Below are 17,133 nucleotides of genomic sequence, written 5' to 3'. Positions count from 1 at the left end.
TCACACAGGCATGTGCTAGCTAAGCTAGCTGTCTCTTCTACCATATCAAAAGGGAAAGATCAGCATCTCCAAAGAGGGAATGTTACATCCACCTCAGACCCTGTCTCAGAGGAGGGAGACCTGCCCATTGAAGAGTAGCTTCCACAAAACAGAAAGGCTTTGAAGCAAGATTAGAGACTTACTTTTGTATCATTTTCATTATTGTATTCTAAAGCAAGGACAGAATTCCCCTGCCTATAGAGAGACCACAGATGAGTTGCTTAGACTAGTTCTCTGGAGCTGAATTCAGTTGCCTAAACATTGGCATCTATTGAGATTTGAGTTGCCGCAGGGTATCTAACACATCCTATGGCTTTGGCAGATATGACAGAGGACATATAAGAAGCCTGCTCTGTTCTGGTGTGGTAGCCAGCAGCCACACTGCATACCATCAGAAATTGCATAGAAGCCTAAACTTATGCAACTGAAGTGAGTCTTTACTCTTTAGGCATCCAGACTTAGTTCTGACTACTCCCATGCTTATATTCTAGGAACACATCTTCACTATTGAAAGAGTGTGTGTCCTGGTTTTGGTTGGGATAGAGTTAATTTTCTTCCTAGTAGCTGGTACAGTGCCATGTTTTGGATTTAGTATGAGAACAATGTTGGTAACACACCGATGTTTTAGTTGTTGCTAGGTAATGCTTACACTAGCCAAGGACTTTTCGGCTTCCCATGCTCTACCCACTGAGAAGGCTGGAGGTGCACAGGAAGCTGGGAGGGGGCCCAGCCAGGACAGCTGACCCAAACTGGCCAAAGGGACATTCCATACCATGTGACGTCATGCTCAGTACATAAACTGGGGAAAGCTGGCCGGGGGGGCCGGGTGCACAAGAAGCTGGGAGGGGGCACAGCCAGGACAGCTGACCCAAACTGGCCAAAGGGACATTCCATACCATGTGACGTCATGCTCAGTACATAAACTGGGGAAAGCTGGCCGGGGGGGCCGCTGCTCGGGGACTGGTTGGGCATCAGTTGGCGGGTGGTGAGCAATTGCACTGTGCATCACTTGCTTTGTATATTATTATTATTATTATTTTATTCTATTTCAATTATTCAACTGTCTTTATCTCAATCCATGAGTTTTCTCACTTTTGCTCTTCTAATTCTCTCCCCCATCCCACTGGGGGGGGGAGGGGAGTGAGCGAGCAGCTGTGTGGTGCTCAGCTGCCGGCTGAGGCTAAACCACGACAGTGTGTAATTTCCATTTTCTGGGTAACTAAAGCTTGTGAACTATCTATCCTACAGCAAAACCACAGTCAGAAGTGGGCACTTCCATTTTAGTGCAGGTAAGCCTGCTTATGACAATTATGTGTCAGGGACCTCACAGTGACACTAGAATTACTGGGTTTTGCTTGTTGCAACCTCTGGATAGAAAACATGCTCTATTTACCTTGGGTAAAAAACATGGTAATGAGCCCTAAGTATTTACTGGACATCTTACGAGTTATTTGTATGTTAGTTCATGGCCTATTACAGAATTTAATTAATATGGGCATGAAGCATAAATATCTGAAGCCCTGATAGCATGTAGACCTCTTTAGGAGCTGTTAAACCCTTATTAGAAGTCATTTCCTTAAGTAATTTCCTAATTTAAAATACTTCAAGATCAACCTATTTCCTAAGTTCCTTAAAATTTCCTCGTAAAAGTTCTGGGTGCCATCTCAAGCCATTTGCAGTTTTTTAAGTAAGGGAAGTTTAAGCAGGCCATTACTATATTCCATAACAATATGAGCCATGCGATACCTAGGGGCCTTTTCCATGAATAAGGAAATGTGTTATTACTACATTTTCCCATCAGTCTCCTACTTTAATTCACTCTTCCTCTTGAAAGCACTTAGAAATATCTCAGCATCATCCCTGCCTTTATCCTGAGGTAAAAATTATAGGATCCATACTGCCTGAGGAATTATGCATGGGGTAGACGGCTGTTCTAATTCGTCTTGTACAGCTGGCTCCTTTTCTTGGTCACCTGGTCTTCTCTCAAGAAGAAGTCTCCTATCTTCCACGTATTCCCTGAGTCAAAACCCTCGGTCTAACCTCAAGCATGGTCAGTCACCAGCACCCCTGTATGGGATGAAGGGATCTCCCCAGCATCTGGACATCCTGGTAGCACATTCCAGCTCCAGGTGTTCAGCAAGTTTGGTGGATCACACTAGCAAACGTGTCCTCCTGCCTGAGGTCACCTCTGACCCTAGAACAACATGGCTTTTCCAGCACTTCAGGCAAGTGGGCTGTGGCTTTTTTAGTTCTTTAGAATTCAAATTCCTTTCTTTCAACAACTCCTTGAGCCGATCTTTCCTGTGCTGTTTATAATTCATTTTTTTTCCATTTTGTCTTTTCCTTCTGCCTTCTGGAAAAGGACGCAAGAAAACAAGCATTTTTCTCTTGCTTTTTCTTTCAGCAATACTGGTTTTTATTAGTACAGTTTTTTTCCATTAGTCAGCCAGTACTCATTAAAATGGCCTAAACTCACTGCTTTCGCTTCCTAGTGTTGCATGTGGAGTCCAGAGCTAACCTGCCCTGAGGAAAAGGTCTGAAAGGTCTGTCCAGATCCCGAGGGCAGCCCCAGCCCTGCCTGTCCCTGCCTAGGCCCCCAGGGTTTCCCCCACGCTGCCCATGGCCCAGGACCCCATTTCAGCTGTCCATCCCTGCCCCAGCAACGCCGCAGCAGGGCCGGTCTCCAGCTCCCCACAGGCCCGCCCAGCGGTGAGCCCACTGGCGGGCCACCCCATCCTTCTTCCTCAGGGTGAAGGTGAGAGGTGAGCACCTCAGAGGAAGGGGCCAGCACAGGACACCCTGCAGGCGAGGACACCGGGAAACACCTCCCAGGCGAGCATTGCAAATAAGACTGTTTCTTCCCCTTTGGTACCATGTCACGCTGGGTTTTTTCCATACTTTCCAGCTTTTGACTGGATGACCAGGAAATGCGTGGAATTTCCTTTTCTCTAGTTAACTACTATTATTACCATGCTCTGGACAATCGGGGTCTATCATGTAGACTGTTATTTACGGGGATGTTTGGGATACGCGCAGTCAACTGTATCTCAAATAAATGTGGCTATATTGGTCTACCTAGACACAGCCTAGCTCAGCGTAGCTCCATGTCCCACCTCTAACTGATCAATGGTGATATCTAGGAAAGGCCTATAAGGAAAAAGTATTCAGAGGTACTTAAACTTGCAGCTTGTGAAAACAGGTACCTCAGGACATCATAAGCCAGAAGTCGTACCCACATCTTTGCACTTAATACTTCTAGGGGAATTTTTTTACATTAATTCATCCAGTTGGTTTCTGAGTCCATTTGTGGTTTTGGCTTTTGTTACAAGTACTTTTGCCTGCCTTTAAGCTAGGTCTAGTGGTTCACTGTTGTCCTTAGAGTTCACGCAAAGGCAGTAGTTACTTGACAGCACAGCTGGGAACTCATAGCTAGGATGAAAACTGCCTCCAGTTCTTTTCAACTTGGTCTACATCAAGGACCGATGCCATTTATGCTGTGTTTGTGAGACTCAGCAGCTAATATAGCATCCCACTTCAAAGGAACTCTGTTCTTTCTAAAGCAAAAAATACTGAATCTTCAGATTGAAACATCAATTTTATATTATACTGTCTTCCTGTCAGAGGAATGAGTTCAGATCTATTGCCATGGATGCACGTAGAAACTGGGACATGATAAGCAAGAAACATGACTTCTGTCCTTAAAAGTTCGTTTCTCCAGTAACTCCTCATGTAATTACACATTGTACGTACACTGGAGAAGGGAGTAAAGGAAGTGCCCTAAAATAACATACATGCAGAAAACCTCTTATTCAAATACATAAGCAAATGCAGACCAAAATAAATTCATAAATACAGACTGAAAACCTGCAGACAAGGAAGGCTATAAGGGTGGGTAATATGCAAAAGACTCTTTGTGAAAATATTACTAAAACTGCTATCTCTACTGCAACTAAACGACATCCTTATTGTCCCAAGAAATAAGTAACATGCTAATCCAATGATTTCCAAAAAATGAAGCCATGTAATGTTAGGATTGCAGTTTAAGAACAGTTGCTATCTTTGATTTTGGACATGAAAGGATTGTTTTCTCCTAGAATGAAAATGTGCAATGATGTGGTACTCTAGAGCACCTGTTTGTAATTCACGAATATCATTGCTTCGCTCTGACGGTGCTCACTTAGTGAGGATATTGTGCTCTTATTACCACTATTTCAGCCCTGTTATTTAGACATTGATTAAGCATCCTTTGGGCTCATTTCCATAATTGTATAACAAGAAGAACTCTGTGTAAGTATCAATACCATGTCAAGTGAAGCTAAAAGTTTTTGCAGAGTATACCAATACCCTTTGCACAAAACCAAGAAATCCGCACTTCACTGTCAGCTGAAGCAAATAGTATGGCTTCTGCAGACTTCTCTCCTCTCCCTGCCTAAAGAAAAGCAAAGTAAAAAATGTGAGCCCATGAGTCTTGAGTTGCTCAGTTCAGCATTTCTGTTAATATCTTGAGCTGTCTCAACAAAAATGTGCAAGAGGGTTCAACCAAGCTTATTTCATATGTAAAGTGAGGTTCAGAACAATCCATGTGCAAAAAAACCTTTGCTCCAAGGCCAGTAAGTGATGCAGTTCAGTTCCTGTCATTACGTCTAAAATATTTTAAAGAAGGCTGACAAACATTCTTGCTCTGTGAGCCATATAATGAAATCTTCATCTGTCTGACATTCACAAGACATATACCACACCCTTTGAAGTGGTGAGAAGGAGGAACTCCTGGAATAGTTCACAAATAAGACAGGGTAATGGTTCCATAGGGTACCACTGTGAGATTAGGCTGGGAGGCTGGGAATGCCATTGCATCCTCAGAGTGCTCACAGAGTGTTTGCTGGATAGCACCTGATGGTTCATTTCCTCCCTTCTAGTAAAAACAGAGATGCCTTGGAAGTGCACCTGAACTATGAAACATGCTGCAGTTCAAAAAAATGCAAGCAGACAACCTCTGTTTTAAAGTAAGGGAAAGACTGGCATTTACAGTCAACTTTTTCAGTGCTTAGAAAATTCTTGTAGAAGTTTAATGATAAACAACTTTCCTTTTTTAAAAAACAACTTTTAAAATCCAAACAGTCTCAATTCCCATTTAATAAAGTTATTTTTCTGCAGATTCTTCTGGAAAAAAAATTTAATGGACATATATTAAGAGACAAAAACATGCATTCTAGTCACTTTACAGTCAGCTTTTAGACAAGGCAATTTTCATGTCTTTACAAGCACAGACTTTTGAAACAAATGCATTGTGGTGGCTTCATGAGTGGAATGTAGTTGTATGAGTTATACAAGGTGCTTTGTGAAAGGTGCTTTAACCAGAAGGTTAGAGGTCCCTGCCGCCCATATGGAGTGATCTTCTTTTGCCCGCATTTATAAGCAAGATGAATGAGAATGATTTACAAACAGAACGTTTTCTTTTTTCTACTCCTGTGCGCTTGTATGCTCGTGCTTGTGTCACATCCAGCTTGACAAGCCAAACATCATCCTAGCCCAGAGTCAGCTTCTCAGAGTTTCTTAGCAAAAATTGAACCCCATCATCTGAAACTGAGTTGCTTGGAATAGTACCTACAGCCTTGGCAGGTGAGAGGTGAGACTGGTTTGTCAGGGAACTCTAGGAAACTGGGCTTGTGATCCTGCCGTTCCTGGGTGGAGGATAATAAATGTTCCCCCAAGCAGCTGCCTTCTCACACATTCTGACACCGCTGTCTGGCACCAGCAAATTTGATTCTCCTTGTCTCTAACACAGATAAGCTCAGTTATGGATCCACAGCCATTTTGCCAAGAGCCTGCTGTCATAGGTGATTGACTGCTTTGCCTCTATCCAGAGCTGGCCTTGCCTCTCGCTCATATAGGAGGTAGCCAAAGAGCTAGCACTCCCTGAATGCCAAGCTGCGCCCTCTGTCCTCTATCCATTCTTATAATAAGAGCAAAACAAAACAAAAGCATTGCCTGTCTCTTTACAAGAAGTTTTTTACAGTAAGCAATAATAAAAAACCATCCGTTTGTAGATATTGTGTTTGTTAGCATATATTCTGCCACATTTTACTGCCATACTGCCATACTATACTTTGGTGCCATACACCAAATCTATTTATTGGTTACTCTTTTTTGGGGGATCAAAGCAGTTTCAGAGTAAGAAAAAAGCTCCAGGCCATTAATTTGAACATGGGAACATTTATTTATTCTTAAACACGTTTCAGAACCACTCACTCCAAGCTGGCTGTTCTGTCATAATGCAGACATTAGAAATAGCATATAACATACCAGACACAGCAGAAGTATCTTCACTCAACTTCTTTACGGAAGACAGAGGAATCAGTTGCCCTGATGGTTCAAATCACAGCAGAAAGAAGATACACTTGAGGGACCTAGAGAAGAGGTGGGCCTCCCTGTGATTTCAGCTTGAGCGAGTTGGTATGAATTGCACAAGATCTGCCTGGGTGACCTTGAATGAAATACTTGGATAAACAGCCAAAAGCTTGGAGATATCATTTTCCACTTTGCCTGTAAAAATATTCCAAGTGCCAAAAGAGAAGCTGTCAATGACACCACCTTTCTCTGGACCACCACTTATGAAGTTCTTGTCAGTGAAAAACACAAAGCGGTTTTTATGCACAGTAGCTACACTGCAAACATATTCCAGTCTCCTGTCAGCAACAGCACCTCCACAGCCACCATGAGCAGAGATGACGTTGAGAATTTGAGTAGATTACAGATTCATAATTAAATGCAATGTGAATAAAACAGTCCTTCGGCCACGTGGCCAGCTGTATCCATTCATATACTCAAGCATACTGAAATCACAACTCCCAGGAGTTTTCCAAAGTCAGAAACATGTTGCTTTGGAAGGAGAAGATTGTAACTGGGTTCTGCCGCACAGGTAATGAAATAACCAAATGACAGAAATAACCAAACTGCTAAGTAAAAAGTTAACTAATTAAAGTTCTTCAACACAATCTAGTTGTTCCATAAAACTTTTTAACTATATTATGAACTAAAGAACATAATTTAAGAAACATCTTAAATTTTTCCTTGCAGTTTGCTTTCTGAGAACATAAGCTTTACAAACTTACTCAAGGAATTTCAGAGAGAAGAATGAATACTGACATTGTCAGGAAGAGTGCTTTTTTTCTCTATAGTCAGATAGTAAGCACAAGTGATTGTATTAATTATAGACTGATATTATGCTGTTATCTCAGCTGAACAGATCAGAGTTCAGCCCATGAGCATATATCTACCAACCCGGTAGACGTACAGAGTTACTGAAAGCACATTCTAGATCAATGACATTGATCAATGATCCAAAACCTGAGTAATTAAATCATTATCTACCTGAAGCTGCAGTCATACAGCAGCCTGAGAGAGCAATCTCATCACTGTGAGAGGCATCAGCAAGGAAACAGCTACAGATGATAACTCTGGATCCCTTTCTACACCTGGATCAAAACACTCCACTCGGAGGCACTGCTTTCACTTGAATTTATCTCACACACTCAGAGCTGGAGTTATACACACAGCAATTAGAATTAGAGTCCTTCACAGGATGCGTGCATTTCATGATTGCTTTAACAGGTTTTTTTTTTAGAACAATTAAATGTCTGACTTTCTAAGTGGATTTTCAGTTTTATTTTCATTTCTTACAAAAAATTAGTCAAATCACTGACAAGTTAACAGCTCTTTTTACTCCTCATTGTGCTGTGTTTGAGGCAGGCACTGCTTTCACTTGAATCTCACACACAGCAATTAGAATTAGAGTCCTTCACAGGATGCGTGCATTTCATGATTGCTTTAACGTTTTTTTTTTCCCTTTCTACACCTGGATCAAAACACTCCACTCGGAGGCACTGCTTTCACTTGAATTTATCTCACACACTCAGAGCTGGAGTTATACACACAGCAATTAGAATTAGAGTCCTTCACAGGATGCGTGCATTTCATGATTGCTTTAACAGGTTTTTTTTTAGAACAATTAAATGTCTGACTTTCTAAGTGGATTTTCAGTTTTATTTTCATTTCTTACAAAAAATTAGTCAAATCACTGACAAGTTAACAGCTCTTTTTACTCCTCATTGTGCTGTGTTTGACTTACTGTGTTTTCATTGCTCTGAGTAAGCAAAAGGACCTTTTGATTTTGTTTCAACCCAGCAAAAGTAAAAATTAACCTCCATTGGTTTCTTTTGCTTACACCAGCTTTAACTCTGTAGTCAATATGTGCTTTAAAAAGTGAAGTAGGTGGGCCAGATGCCTTCTCCCAAACACTTTTCAGGAGTGCCACACACTGTGGTTGTAGGAATGCCGGATGAATGCTCTTTGAAAGCTTTTGCTCTGAATCTGTAAAAAGACAACAGCAATGGCTCCTTTCCAGCAACTCCTTATCATATTCCATTCTGACAGCCATTTTCCAGCTATATCTACAGGAGGATCTATAACTTCAACAAGAGGGAAAGAACAAAAAAGATGCTAGAAGATTAATGATCTTTGGAACTGTATCACCACAATCCCAGCTTCAGTCACTATAAACAGAAACACATGAACAAAATCAATATATCATGTTGGCCCAGTCACTGAATATGCTTTCTATAAACTTCAGAAGAATAGCATTAGGCTAACTTGGGACTCTAAGCACCACCCTGAAAATCAACTACAGCATATCCAAGAATCTTCTCAGAAATGCCCCTTATGATGCAGAACTTCCTCCCCAATTATCTGTTCCCACAGAGAGTAGTAAATGTTCTTCACTTGAGCAAAGAATCATTGCAAACTCAGTTTTGCTAGTATGACTGCACCAGCTGATGTGTCTGAGGGATGCACAGTAGCCCCATTTTCCATACAGTCTGTCCTCACAGAGAAGCTGTAGGTGTGCAGTACCTGGTAATGCTGGATACCTGGAGCACAAACAACTTCCCAGATGTCTACACTGATCTCAGCGTCTGTGCTTTTGAGATGTCAAGTAAGTACCCAACCTAGAATGCAATGTGGGCCAGTAAAGACATGACGCAGGGTGACCAGAGCTGCCCTTTATGCTAAAATTTTAATCTTTTGCATTCTTGGCACTTTATGCTGTAGGTGAGATATCTGTCCCACCTGGCACTTCATCCCTCCCCTCTTCTAGAACCAGGGTGTCCAGCAGGAAGGATTCAGCCAGTGTTGCCAGGATTTTTGTTCTGTCCAGACCTGAGCATGTGAGGAGCATGTGTCAGCCTGGGGTGAGGATCTGAGAAGGACCTCAACGTTCACCCAGATTAGTCGGGAGTGAACATGCTCCCCGCAGACCATGGCTTCATAGGTAGCAATGAACCTACCTAAGGAGGCTGCAGCCTTCTTCCTTTTCTGGCCTGCATTCCTCCTCTCCTCCTCTGCTCCTAGCCATGAAGACCCAGTGTCTCCTGCACAGGTTGTGGCATCCACTGGACCCTGCCATGATCTGATCTAACTCATTAAGACAAATGGCCATTTTTATCTGCCATATTAGTAAGGTAAGTTGTCTCACATGAGACCCAGAGCTAGAACAAGGTAGGCAATGGGAGCCTAAAACAGAATCCTACAAGGAAGGGAAGTAGGAGGGGAAGGAGACCTTTCTTATTTCAGTGGCGATGAGCTAGTAAATGAGTACACTCTGTACAACTGGAGACACTGAGTCCAAGTCTGGGTACACACCTGGTGACTCTGAACTTGTAGTTAAAGCAAAGGCTTTTCTCCAAATTTCTAGTCTGTTGGGCTAAGAGATGTGAATGGTGATGGAACTGAAAACCATTTATTAACATCTAACACTAAAAGACTTCCCCGGTAAGCCTTCTCTGTGCTTGATAACTACCCGTGTCCATGCACCACAGATAAAAGTAAGTTTCATCATGTAACTCCAAAATAAAAAGCCAGTGGAAACAGTAGTGTTTACATTTCAGAGGCAGTTTAAAATACAAAAATGTACTTACCATGGAATACCCAAAGACCACCCCCATCTTGGGCAAAGAAAGTGGGAAATGAAGCTTCAGAGAGGGTGTTCAACAGCCTGAATCAGTCAAACCTGCACCACAAATGTGTAAGCACCAGAGCTCATATTTAAAATTCAAAGCATACAAGTGCATAGGAAGCTCTATCATCCTCCCTGGTATGCACTACCTTTGAAATAGTAATGGCTACATAGTAAATATACTACTGTGCTGTGTATCTGCTCAAACCCAGGCTAAAGATCCTTTGTTAGTAAAAGCGATAAAATTGCACTGCTGGCATGAACATACTAGGAAATTCCAAAGTATGTTTTAGCAATCGGAGGTTTTTTCTCGCATCAAAGATCTCAGTCCATAAAAGGTTTCTGACATACAAGAGAAAAAGAAAACCTAATTAAATTGTATGGGAAGTCAGAACAATAGGTGGCCTAATTATTCCCAATTAACCCTGCCCAGGAACTCACACGCAAGGTGAACATACACAAACAAGTCAGCGTTGTGGATAGCTTCTTCTACTTAAAACAGAGGCAAATAACACAATAGAATTAGGTGGCATTCTCATTCTGCTACGACTAAAAAATACGTATGCTGAATGTCCTCCAGACTTACTCCTTCCTGTGATTCACCTTCTCTGTTAACTTAAACACTGAAATTTAAGCTTTCTCCCAAAGCTTGGTGGTTCCTATACCTGTCCTGTTAAGACTTCCTCCATCACCATGCTCCGTCCTCTTTGCCCTTGGACCTCTTTTAGCTCCAAAACTGGAGTTACACAAACACAGTGGTCTGATTTCGTTCAGTCAAACAAAATTATGGGTCTTTTATATCAACACGTTCTGGACAGCTGTAACGTTATCACATGCTAATTCTGCACTGTTCAAGATGAACCAAATTGCAAAGTCTTTTTAAAAAAAGTTCCTAAGGAGATAGTCCAGTCAAGATAAGCAAAATCAATAAGGCCACACATTCAGCCTTGCAACAGGTCAGCTTCTGAGCTGCCTCCTCTTTTTCCACACCTCACTGAAAATGAACTAGTGTACACCAGGGATGGGAAGCAGGATTAGGTGGTGCTCTACACTGCTTAGTCAGAAGTTCCTTATCTGTCTAGGAAACGGGCATTTCTACCAAGTAAAGCTCATGATGACAGAGTATAAAATCCACCTAAATGTATATTGACGTCCTGCCTAATACATCTCCCCAAAAGATTACTCTTGTAATGGCACCCCAGGCTTCAATAAGAATTAGCAACCTAAAAGAAAGGTGGTTTTCCTACAGTGCAGCAAAGCTTACCCCAGGGGAAGTATGTACCTTTTTGCTGTGGGATGATACCTCAATTCTGTCTCCCGCTGCTATTAGTGCAGAAAGAACATTAAGCACCCTGTACTTTACAGTAAAGCATTTTCCTCTGGTAGTTGTGACCTGTTACATGGAAAAATCATGTGTGATTTTAATTTGTATACAAACCAATATACAAAAGTGGTATGTGCACATAGGTAGCTTATTTTGGTTTCATGTGCATGAGACTAGGCAAATTGGAATTAAGCTAGAGGAAATTTCCATATAGAATTCTACCCTGCAAGTGCTATCACCAAGGATACCTGACAAGTACTCGGCTGGAAACTGCAGCTACAATTAGAAAGAGACATGAAGGATTAATTTCTGAAAATACAAATTTCAAGTTAACAAGTAGTATAGAAATATTTCTAGAGTTGCTGTTAATCATGTTGCATTCACTTCCAGTAACACACAACTGCTCACAATACCAGTATAGTAGGCAGACAAAGCAAAGGAGAATGTAATTTCATTTTTTTCTTGTTGGATTTAATTCTCAAACATTTTTAATGTTTCTGCTGTGATCGGTCTAAAGATTAAGCAATTCCAGCAGCGATAACTTTTAATACTTGTAAGAGTGGGTTGGTTTGCATGCAGTTTAGAGGTATATGTAGGGTTTATCAACACACCTGCTTGAGGAGCGATACGAGAAGCTTCATATATTGTTTTCAGGCTTAGCTGCTCAGTGTGTAGAGTACCTTCTCCCTATCCCGGTGCATCTTGGATCGCTGCCTGCTGAGCCTTTCCTAGAACATCCTCTGAACCAAGTTTTGGGAGACACATTGCTGGAGAGTAACTGCTCCAAGGAAGCTTTTTCCCCTTGTTTATTGACTGGAAAATGAAGAGGGAGACCAGTGACCTAATATCTTCATAGGACCACTTGCCTTCATTCTGTTTTAAAATAAAATTAGCATAGACTGTAATTGACACACACAGAAGAAAACACAACAGTTTACAAGAGTTACTGCAGTGATTTTTTGCCATTACTGTTACTTTTTAACATCACTGCAGTGATTTTTAATAAAAGCAAGATCCTAGGGGTAAGACTCAAATTGCATGCAATGGCTCTGGTTAGCCCTTCTCTAGAGAACAGTGGATTGCCTCAAAGCAAAGGAAGGAAAGTATTGGCCAGCATGCTAAAGGAAGGTGCTATGAGAAAAGTAAGTTAGTGAAAAGAATTTTTTTAAAAATCCTGGCAGCATTACCTGTGCTAAAACTTAAGGAAAAGCCGTAGATACATACTGTTTGTAGGAACTGTGTAGTGCTATTTTCCTGGGATATAATCATAGTAGTTTTCCCTTTTTTATTACGATTTTATCTCAAAGATTCCCCATATCTGCAAATTCTTCCAGTTCTGCAAGTGTTGATGAGACTAGTACCTTCAAACCCTGTCCATTAAAGTAAAATCATGACTAGAAAAATCAAACACACAGTTTCAAGAAGACAGTCTGAACATCAGAATGAATACATTAATGAATAAATGACTGTAATCAAACTGGCATTAGGAATACTTACTGTTTTCTTTCCATTATGAAATCTGTGCCCCCAAATTCATGTAAGACTAGAAATTAGTAGATTTGTTCCTATGAGAGTATTTTTTCAGTATACAAAATGGTCACCACTTAAAATCTGTTAGCTTTTTCCTTTGTAGGCATGGCTTATCCCATTTGTAAAGAAACATTCATGGGTTTCTTGCATGTAGACCAAGAAGGTTTCTTATATCAGACTTCTAAGCTGTCACTTTTCCAAATATTAATGAATTATTCTGAGCTATATGAAGGGAAGGAGGAGGAGGGCATACGGTTCCCTTCAAAGTTTTATATATGAAGTCACACTAAAAAAGACATAGGTGAAGTAAAATGAATAGTGTTATAAAAAGTTTGCAAACCATTTCAAATACTCCTGCAATCGTGTTTTGGTATCTATGTGGTATATACTCAAAAATGGATTTTGTGGCAGAACTTAAAGAATTTATTGGGGGGGGGTTAGGCTACCTGATCTAATTCAAATGTAATTTTTTTATTTCTGAGTAAGATGATAATATCTCACAGAAAAATGTGACTAGTACAAACAAAGGGTACCGAGCAGGTACACTGACTTGGTCTTTTCAGCCCGAAAAATGGGTGATGGAGATGACAGAGATATGACAAGCGTCTGAATAATCCTGAAGACGGCAGGAAGACAGTGAACAGGGAACAATTTTTCAGTGTGCCTCATATGACAGGAACTAGTAAACATCAAGCAGCAAGTACAAACAAGTAAAGGGAGATCCCTTCTCTCACACAGTATAAAACTGTGAAATTCATTGTCACAGGATATTGAGGGTGGGAAGAAAAATCCATCAGGGGCTATTAAACACTAAGATATCTCCTCCAGCACAGGAGTCCCTGAGCCATAGATCACTAGAACCTGAATACTAGGAAGGAGGGAGACAGTATAGTATGACTGTATAGTTGATCATTCTTCCATAGGCATCTGCTACAGCCACTGTCAAAGAGAAGATGCTCTTTGATAGGATAGACAGGTCCTTAAACTGAACGAGTGCACACCCCTTTATGCCATTGTATATGATGTAAATGAAAAAAATATATTAACTACATCATCATATATGTCCCCTTTCTGCATATATATACACACATATCTATGCACATGTATATATGTATGTATGTATTATACATATACACATTCATGCAAAAGTGATAGCCATGATTTTCTTTGGTTCCAGGTACCCTTTTAGCAGCAAGTGATAATACAAACTGCTGCCTTGGGAAAGCCTTAGCAGTCTGTTGGTACAGGGACACTGTAAGCTCATATGAACTGTGCCACTGAGACTCATGTTACAGAGATTCGCGTTACAGAGACTCCTGAGCTAGCGGAAACTGCAACTTCAGTAATGTTTTTTGGCAGTTTATTTTTGTGTAATGCCCCAGATTAAAAGAAAAGAAAAACAACACACCACAAACAAAAACTGAAAAGAAAACAGCCTGAATTCCAGCGTGTAGCTTCATAATCAGACCCACATGTGCCTTTCGCAGGGCTGGAACCTCTCGCTCTTCCTGACAGACATCCACCACTAACCAGTTCCTTGAGGCGTAATCTGGAGCGTCCTTGCCGTTACTGCTTTGCTTTCCTCAGGTCTCCCGATCCCTGTCTCTTCGTCCAGGGAGTCTCAGTCTCTCTGGCTCTAAGCCTTGCTCACTCACCTTGTTCCAAGAAGTGTGCCTTTTCCCAATCCCTCTCCTTTGCTAAATTCTTCTGGCCTGGATGTCATCTTACAGACTTCAGACTTCCACTTACAGACATCTTTTCCCAAGCTCCCAAACCCAGCATATTCTTCCAAAATAAGCCTCACCTGCGATCTTACTTGCCCTTTCTCCTCTGACTTCCAGCCTGTCAGAGTCAGTTTTGCTTTCCTCTTCTTGTTAATCAGGATTTTGCCTAATCCTGTAAGTTTTCTCTCTTCCTTCTCTCTTCCCTACACAAGATTTTTTTGCCATTTTGCATTTAAATAGGGTAATGTCCTTCTGTAGACTTCCTCAGTGGGTTTATGCAGCCACAGTTTCCCTCTCCTTGCTGCACCAACAAGCTGGGAAAATCCTTTTCTCCCCCAAAGCAAACTTCTGTTTAATGAGGAAATACTTATCCAATATAATTAAGAACATTAGTACACAGCAGTTTTACGCCCCAACAGTGAACCTCTGGGTAGGGTATAGCTTTTTGTTCCTTTTGTTGATGGTTTTTGGTCTGAGACTGTCTTTGTGTTTGTTTTGCATGTGTCGCCAACCATGTGTCATCTTGGGCCACTGCTCAATAGACTTGTGCTTTCTGCCTTTGTAAAATTTCCTCAAGTTCTCCTTCTGGTACTGACTGATAACAGCCATGGCTCTGGCAATGGCTTTGGAGACCACATGTATCTTGGAGAGTTTGAAATCATTTTCCCCCAGGACCCTCACCATGTGGTGTTGAGCCTGTTCCAGCTTCTGGTCATCCAGTTGCATCAACAGCTCCTCTTCATCCTTCCTTCCCTTGTAGATGTCAGGCCTTGATCTTTGCCATGATGGAGGCAGCAGCATGGCTCCAAGCACAAAAGGCAGACGCTAAGCGAGAAGAGGACCCATTGCAAATCTGGGTTCATCCTTTCAAGCCTAAGCTGTTAGCCTGTGAGACCCCACCGCCCCGACAGGGGAAGAGATGCAGTACAGTCAGTGACCACATAAACGTAGGGATTTTAGAGTGCTGCATATCTGAAGAGAAGGTAGGCAAACACTTTTGATTTCATTAAATGCATTTTCCCCAACCATATTCTCAATAGTATCTAAAATATTTTGATGGGATTTTCTACACATGCACATACAGCACCAGTCTGTCACTGACATCTAGTCTAGCAAGATTTTCCAAGGGATGGAGTTTTATCTGATGGGCAATTAAGGACTTCAGCAGTTGCATCTGTAGTAAAATTAACTGCCAATTTATTTTTTTTGCTTAACTTTTGCAAAAGATGTGCAATCTGTCATGGACAACCCAAAGTTACACGGACACTAATAGACAGCTAACAGCTCTGCACACCTGATTAAATATTGGAAAATCATCAGCTTAGTCAAAGGTAAAGTGATGATAGCAAAGGGAAAGGTTTTCTGCATTGTTCTGTAGGCACTACATGCATCAGACCTTCCGTATCATGAGATATTTAGGTTTACTGCTGTAAATATCCATATTTTCTCCACCAGCTGCACACCTAAAAGAGATCATGCTTCCCTGTTTTCTCTGCAGGTCTCCCCATGCATGGAGAGGGATGGGGGGGCCAAGCGGAGGAAGCAGTGATATGCAAGGAGGTCTAGGACTGCAGCCGGGACTGGGTGAATGCACATCATCCCTTTTCCTGTTCTGGGGAGCTTCCCAGAACAGAAAGATGCTCTGTGACTCTGGAATGGACTTTTCAGCTAAAAGAGCATCTAAAGTTGGCTCTGCTGAGAGGAGTGACACATACCACAGACTGCCAAAACTCCCACAGAGGACTCTCTCTCCACCATAGAGACAGTTTGCTGTCCAAACATTTTTCAGCTAGAGAAAAAAAGAGGGGGCTTTTTTCCTTTTTTTTTTTTTTTTTTTTTTTTTGGGGGGGAACAGGATGTTTAATTAATTTTCTTAGTGACGAAATTTGCAGTACTAGTCTCTCTCACCATGTTTTTAATCTAATGAAAACTAAATCAACTATTAATCTTTACATTATCTTACAGTTCAGATTTGCCAAAGGTCATAAACTGTGCACAGCTAAAAAGCTTTGCTGCAAGGGAAACTATCATCACAGATGTTTCACAATAAGATGGAGGATTTTTTTCTTCCTTTTTTTTCCTCTTATTCCAGGTTATTAGAAAATACAAAACTGTAGGGGGGTGAACAGGATGTTTAATTAATTTTCTTAGTGACGAAATTTGCAGTACTAGTCTCTCTCACCATGTTTTTAATCTAATGAAAACTAAATCAACTATTAATCTTTACATTATCTTACAGTTCAGATTTGCCAAAGGTCATAAACTGTGCACAGCTAAAAAGCTTTGCTGCAAGGGAAACTATCATCACAGATGTTTCACAATAAGATGGAGGATTTTTTTCTTCCTTTTTTTTCCTCTTATTCCAGGTTATTAGAAAATACAAAACTGTAAAGAGGAACATAGTAACATTAGCCAGGACATTCTGTTCACTTGCCCTTTAATCTTTCTGCTGTAATGCTAGTGTGATAATTGATACCAATTATTTTCATAATTCTTTCTGCAATTCT

At 41.1% G+C, this 17,133-nt stretch overlaps 1 pseudogene; it reads right to left on the bottom strand.

Moving 5' to 3' along the window:
• Positions 1-15,031: 15,031 nt before the first annotated feature.
• Positions 15,032-15,410, bottom strand: LOC103907075 (annotated as a pseudogene).
• Positions 15,411-17,133: the final 1,723 nt, after the last annotated feature.

This window comes from Aptenodytes forsteri, unplaced genomic scaffold, assembly GCF_000699145.1.
Source record: "Aptenodytes forsteri isolate BGI_AS27 unplaced genomic scaffold, ASM69914v1 Scaffold217, whole genome shotgun sequence".
Taxonomy (NCBI): domain Eukaryota; kingdom Metazoa; phylum Chordata; class Aves; order Sphenisciformes; family Spheniscidae; genus Aptenodytes; species Aptenodytes forsteri.
This window is presented reverse-complemented; position numbering and strand designations above follow the sequence as displayed.